This window comes from Rosa chinensis, chromosome 3, assembly GCF_002994745.2.
Source record: "Rosa chinensis cultivar Old Blush chromosome 3, RchiOBHm-V2, whole genome shotgun sequence".
NCBI classification, from domain to species: Eukaryota; Viridiplantae; Streptophyta; class Magnoliopsida; order Rosales; family Rosaceae; genus Rosa; species Rosa chinensis.
This window is the reverse complement of record NC_037090.1, coordinates 39,229,987-39,236,859: the sequence shown is the minus strand read 5'-3', so window position 1 is coordinate 39,236,859 and position 6,873 is coordinate 39,229,987. Positions and strand designations below refer to the sequence as shown.

At 35.8% G+C, this 6,873-nt stretch overlaps 1 pseudogene; it reads right to left on the bottom strand.

Annotated features, from left to right (window-relative positions):
* Positions 1–222: 222 nt before the first annotated feature.
* On the bottom strand, positions 223–5,688 carry LOC112194560 (annotated as a pseudogene).
* Positions 5,689–6,873: the final 1,185 nt, after the last annotated feature.

Here is a 6,873-nt window from a genome sequence, read left to right as displayed (position 1 = left end):
GGTCGATCAGTAGAACACACACACACACACGTACATATGAGGGACGTTCAAAAGAGGACGTCCGTGAAATAGAAAAACATGCGGACGTCTCATCATAGCTGTTCAATTTCTTTCCATGAGATTGGATGGTTAAATCTCAGTTTCTTTTAGATTGGACAACACGGGTTATCACAAATTGATCTTTGTTGTTATCGACGCAACCGCGAAGCACAGACCAGAACTTCAAAGTGCATCTGAGAAAAGATGAAAAAGTGCATAAGCCACCATATCATCAATGAGACGATGTTCATACCTGCCAATTCAATCATATACAGTCAATAAGAAGCAAAATACCTCAAAATCCATCATTGGAAAGCCACTAGAGTTCCTCACCATATGCCAGCAGCTTCATACTTGGATTTCCAATGGGCTTCATAAACTTCTTGAAATTGTCTTTGAATCTTATCTCATGAACAAACAAGGGTATATACTCAGAGAGGGGTAAGTATAATCATAAATATTCCAAACCAGGCTCATAGAGAATCTGCATAACTTCCATCATACTTCTTCAGAATAGTGTTTTTTGTGCTAAGATAAAGAGGCCACTTTTTCTCATAAGCTGTGTTCATAGAAGCTTCTGCAAAAGCACGGATTGACTGCATGGGAGAAAAAAAAAGTTAACACTACTAAAGAAGCAAAGAGATTACTTGCAGCAATCGAGCAGCTGTTTCAGTACGTAACACCAAAGATTATCAAATCAACCTCATCGGTGTTGTACATGGCAATTGCTACTCCGCCCTCCCCTGTAAAGTTGTATACTTCCAGTTCGGCCTTCTCATCCTTTCCTTCCGGAACTGCAAGCATTTTTCAATGTTATCAGAAATCCCTTATTCACCAAGTATAAAGACAAGAAATGAAAGGAAAATCACTTCTTTAATCAAGTTTTAATGAGCATTGATAAGCACTTCTAATATATACGATACACACAATCTTGTAAACTAGCTAGCTATTAAGCAACAATGGAAGTTTTTCCCAGGTCCTTTGATAACTGTATCAGTTGCTCGAGAGTAAAGTTATAGTATGTTAACATTTCTCATACATCAACTATTTTTACCTCTCTAAGGACTCATGTTATCACTTTGAAGACTAATATTACTATTTTTAGGACTCATATGGTAAACTAAGAAAATTTACCACTTTAAGGACTCATGTTACCACTTTGAGGACTAATATTACTATTTTGAGGACTCATGTGGTAACTAAGAAAATTTACCACTTTAAGGATTCATGTTACTACTTTGAGGACTAATATTACTATTTTGAGGACTCATTTTACAATTTTTAAGGCAATTGTATGCATGTCATACGTTAACACATTGTAGAATTTTCCAGTTGCTCGATATTGATCACCGAAAACATGCCTTCCAATGCATATTGGCTTCGTCCAACCTAAAAAATACAAAGAAAAAAAAATCAGCATGGCGGTACTCCAACGAAACAATATAAACGTAATATGAAATTACAATACCTGGGATTAGGCGAGGAATGTTCTTGCAAAGAATCGGTTCTCTGAAAACAGTACTTGAAGAAAACCAGCAGCCCTTGTAATTTACCCATTTAAAGTTTCAAAATACAAAAAGTTCACTACTTCAAGTTTACTAACCATTCAAAATATTCCTAACAGTCCCATTGGGACTCCTCCACATTTGCTCCAAGCTGCTAAACTTGTAATGCCCTGTACCTACTAGTTACTTTTTACCGTGGTTGACCGAGGATTGACTTTTTCTTTAGTTCGGTAAATTAGGAAATTTATTTGAGATTGTCGTAGAATACGAAAAATCGAGTTCGTGAACACGAAGTTTGTTTCAATGGGAGTTTTTACGGGGAAGTTGTGATTTAAGTGTTTAAGGTATTTTTTCCTTTAAAATTATTGGTTTTGTTTAAAGAAAAGGGAAATAGGATTATTAAAAAGGAGAGAGAGAGAGAGAGATCGGGAGAACCCGATATTGACCCCCCTGTTTTTGCTTTCTCTTCTTTCCTTCTCTGCTCACCCGGAACCAACTTCCGGCCGATTCCCCACTTCCGGACGTCGTTGGGCTCTTCTCCGGCCACCACAGCCTCCTCTCCTCATCCTCTGTCATCTCAGGTAAGTGCTTTTTACTGGGTAGCCTGGATTTGTTTGATTTTGGGGGAGGGGTGCCATCGGGTTTGATAACTCCGGTTGGGTTTCCGATTTCCGGCAGTCTCCGGCCGGAAATCCTTGTGCTTTTGGGTCGCTGGGAAGGATGGAAAACTCTATCAACCTCCTTGTAGCTTGATTTGGCCGGAGGAGGTGGTAGGGTTGATGAACAGTGGCGGTCGGGTTTTATTTTCCGATTTGGGTTGAATTTTCGACCCTTTCTGCCTAGTTTCAGCTATTGTTGCAGGGTTGAAGATTGTTGAATTGTTTTTAAGCTAGTTAACTGTTTGTGAGGGTTGTTTTTTGTTGGAAATTGTCGACTGTTGCAGGTTTAGAAATGGTTGTGTGTGTTATGGAGTTGATTTTGGATTTGTCATGTTTGTAGTGTTGGGTGAAAACTCTTGGAAAAAGGGCTATTATGAATTGTTGTTAGGAAGTAGAGAGAATTTGAGATTGTTGGAGTTGAAATTGTGAACTTGAAAAGGAGAAAAATTAAGAATGAATGTGGGAATTTTTGGAAAGGATTTATATTATAAATTGGTGGAAATTTGTGATTAACAGATGCTTATTCCGAGGGGAATGGATTGTTTTGAGAGTATTTCATTATATGGTTAATTATATCCTATTCTATTGTGACAGGACGTACTGAGCCCTCGAGCGAGGAGGATACAGGCAGGCAGCAGGGTTAGCTGTGGGATTCACTTGTGAGTGGACCCTTATTTTATTTATATAATGCATGCAGCATGGTATTAAATTTTGAAATGGATTGTTATTTGAGTAAATGTGATTTTTATGGAAAGAAAAGGATTTAAAAAGGAAGCAGTTGACAAGGAGGCCAGTTTGGCGCATGTGTATCTTACCTAGTTGGCAGTCCCTTCTAGGTAATAGTCTGGTTGGCAGTCCCATCCGATGCGTCATCTGGTTGGCAGTCCCTTCCAGATGACTTGAGATAGTTAGTCGGCAGTCCCAACTAATCACCGCCTCCTACTCCGATTGGCAGTCCCTTCCGATGCGTCATCGGGTGGCAGTCCCTCCCCGATGGCATGAGATGCCTAGGAAGCAGTCCTTCCTAGTCATCAAATGAGTTTCTTGGAAAAAGAGTGAGTTGGAAATTTTTATAAAGTCTCGCTGCATGTTTGTTTTGTTGGAAAGAGAAATGGGAAAGCATACCACAAATTGTTTGATTCTTGTTTCGGTTTTGTCCACTCACTCTAACGGATTTTATATGTTTTCCCCTGGGCTCTTCTTTTTCAAACGCCCAGATTTCAGATTAGCAGAGATCGCGTCCAGGCTTAAAGGACCTTGGAAATCAGCGCTTCCGTTTTTGTCCGTAGGTTATTACTTAACCTACCTTGTATGATATCGGCTTAGTTTAGGTGTTGCTCTGATAATCCTTTTCCTTTAATTTGATGGATGTTGTTTTTCGGATTGTTGTTGCTTACGGAGGTTATGTTGGGATTTGAACTTTCCGGATGTAATATATGTGCTTGGGTTGTAAATATGATATTGTAGGTTGAGTAGAAGTTAATGTTGTAATCATGTCCAGGTTTGTGAAGTTTTTGGGTAGCCCATATTTAGGGGAGGTTCTGCCGAATTTTCGGTAGGATTTCGCTTAACGTGGGCCCTGCAGGCTCGTATCCAGGTAATTGGGGTGATTCCTGGGTCGGGTCCTGTCAAAACTCCTTCATGCGAGCTTCATCTGTCACATTTTTTTCGATGTCAGAAAATAAATACAAGAAACTAAAGGACAAAATCTCTACTAACACTCCTTCCCAGTTCATCCAAATGGAAAGCTGGGGACACAGCAAGGGCTAAATAGAAGAACCAAACAGAATTATTATGAGAACTATGAGCCATAGAAGCTAGATGATCTGCAACAAAATTTGTTTCCCGATAAATATGCCTGAAAACGATCGAATCGAATTGTTGAGCCAACTGCCTTATATCCTAGACTAGAAGCTGAATTCGCCATGGAATGATGCATCTTCCTTGAATACAGTCAAGGAGCAGCTTAGAATCACCTTCAACTGAAATATGATTATGTTGATGAAGAAAAGCAGTGTGTAAACCATCCCGTAAAGCAGTCGCTTCTGCAACAAGAGTATTAGGTGGCGTTCGGTAACGTTTTCAAGTCATCTTTTTCATTTTATAAAATGAAAATGGCTTGAAAATGCATTCGTTGGTCTGTTTTCAAAAATGCAGAAAATAATTTTTGAAAATATTTTTTTATTTTACTCGTAAAACAGGAAAATGACAAATAGACGTTTTCACATTTTCAATCTCATATTTTAGAAAACACGGAGATATATTTTCCAAAACAAAGAAAAAAAAAGAGCGTGCTCTCTTCTTCCATATTCTCACGTCGCTATCTTCTTCTCAGGTCTCTCTCTCATCTCTAGTCGCCATCTTCTCTCGTTTTTGAAAATTGTTTTCGGAATAAGCTACCGGACACATTTTCGGATCTCAAAAATTCAATCTTGTTTTCTCATTTTTATTTTCAAAATCGATTTTTGAAAAATCATTTTTAAAAACGTTACCAGACAAGCCCTTAGTCTTCCCCAACTTCCTGTTTGCAGCAAATAAAGGATTGCCATCCGCATTCCTGATAACATACTCAACAGTATCATTTCCTTTTCGAACAGACCCATCAAAGCTTAATTTAACTTAATTTAACAATATTATGGACTTGTATCCTCGAGTGTCGATTGAAAACATAAATGCTAATAAAAGGGCTTAAAATGGAGTTCAATCGAATTTCCAGTCGCGCATTTGATTGCTACATTGTACCTAGCTAAATACAAAGTGAGAGATGCAACATGAATACCAGAATATAATATAGAAGTAAAAAGGTACTTTCAGTGGTGGAGCCATAATTTCTTATCAAGTGGGGCACAAAATTAGAAAAATTTTTAATAAAAAATAATAAAGTAAAATAAAATTAAGGTAATATTAATATTTTTCTCAAAATTACGTATTTTATTAGATAATAAACTTTATAACTTTAGATATTAGATAATTTTTCATTAGGGAGATATAATTTATTTTTAACTTTTAAAACTATAAGGAAAAAATATATTATTGTTCTCTAAAAGAAAGAAAAAAATTGAAAAAAGTACCATGATTCGAACTTGAGACCAATTACAAAATCAATGCATATCTTGCTACTACACCAAGTTGACTGATAGTGATCTTGCTATACTCTAGGCTATTTAAACAAGTTTCTATGTACGGAAATTGAAAAAAAATATAAAAATCAGTGGGGCACGAGACCCACTAGGTCCCCATGTGGCTCCGCCCCTGGGTACTTTAGGCACCTTTTTTTATTTCACAAGTCAGAGAAATATATCATTAACTCAGAACATTAAGTGGAAATTCAAGAAGGTGGACTTAAGAATAGCCTCTGCACTCTCAACGGTAACTTTATCATCAGTGGCATCACGGTGAGTAAGACCAAGGTCAAAGTACTTAATGTTCAAATCCAAAAAGGGTAAAATAAGTTGCAGATGTAACATGAAGAGAAGAGAAAACATGAGTAATCAAAATCTTGACCAGAAAATCTAAACTGGAAAAAAACAATATATTATAACACAGACATACATACATACATACATATATATATATATATATATATATATTATCCAGAGCGGAGTTCCGCTTTGAAATTAACGTGTGAAATTTGAGTTTTGGGTCGCTTTAAGGCAGTTATCAATGCCTTGCCTTAACGATCATCATTTTGGCTGAAAATTTGCAGAGATGATATATACACTAGTACCTAAAAACTGAACGGTCGAAATATGGATATGTGACCAAAAACTGAATTGAACTAGTGAATTAAAACATGCAGAATCCCAGCAGTTGATTGTTTGCAAGATTTCAAATTTTAGTTTCGGCACTTCAAATTTGAAGAAATTTCATAAAAAGTTTTGATTTCGGTTAAAAATAAAGAAATCATATTAATTGCATTTATAAAATGATATTTTTGAATGAAACTTTTATATAGACTAAACTAACCTATAATAAACCTATTTACAATGTAGTCTCTCTAAAATTATACATTTATAATAGAATTATGATATACTATATGTACGAGTAATTACTAGTACTGTAGTAGGTTACTAAACTAGTGTTTTTATCTATATGTAATTATAATTGTGCTGTATATTGATAATGTGAATGTGATTTACTTTTTTTTTTTTTTTTTATGGCTGGAACCCAGTTGAATTGTCATTGTTCCACAATATATAGATCACTCAACCTTGACTAACTCAAACATGACTAAATGGCGTACAAGTTGAATTGTCAACGGCGTACAAGTTGAATTGTCATTGTTCCACAATATATAGATCACTCAACCTTGACTAAATGGCATACAAGTTGAATTGTCCTTGTTCCACACTAAATGGTGTATAAGTTGAATTCGGACAATGCATATAAAAGCACCGTTTGAGTAATACTAGTCTTACCCAAGGTTTCAAATTTTGGTACTTCAAATTTAAGGAAATTTCAGTTAAAAATAAAGAAATCATATTAATTGCATTTATAAAATGATATTTTTGATTGAAACTTTTACATGTACTAAACTAACCTATAATAAACCTATTTACAATGTAGCCTCTCTAAAATTATACATTTATAATAGAATTGTGATATACTATATGTACGAGTAATTAACTAGTATTGTAGTAGATTGCTAAACTAGTGTTTTTTTATCTATA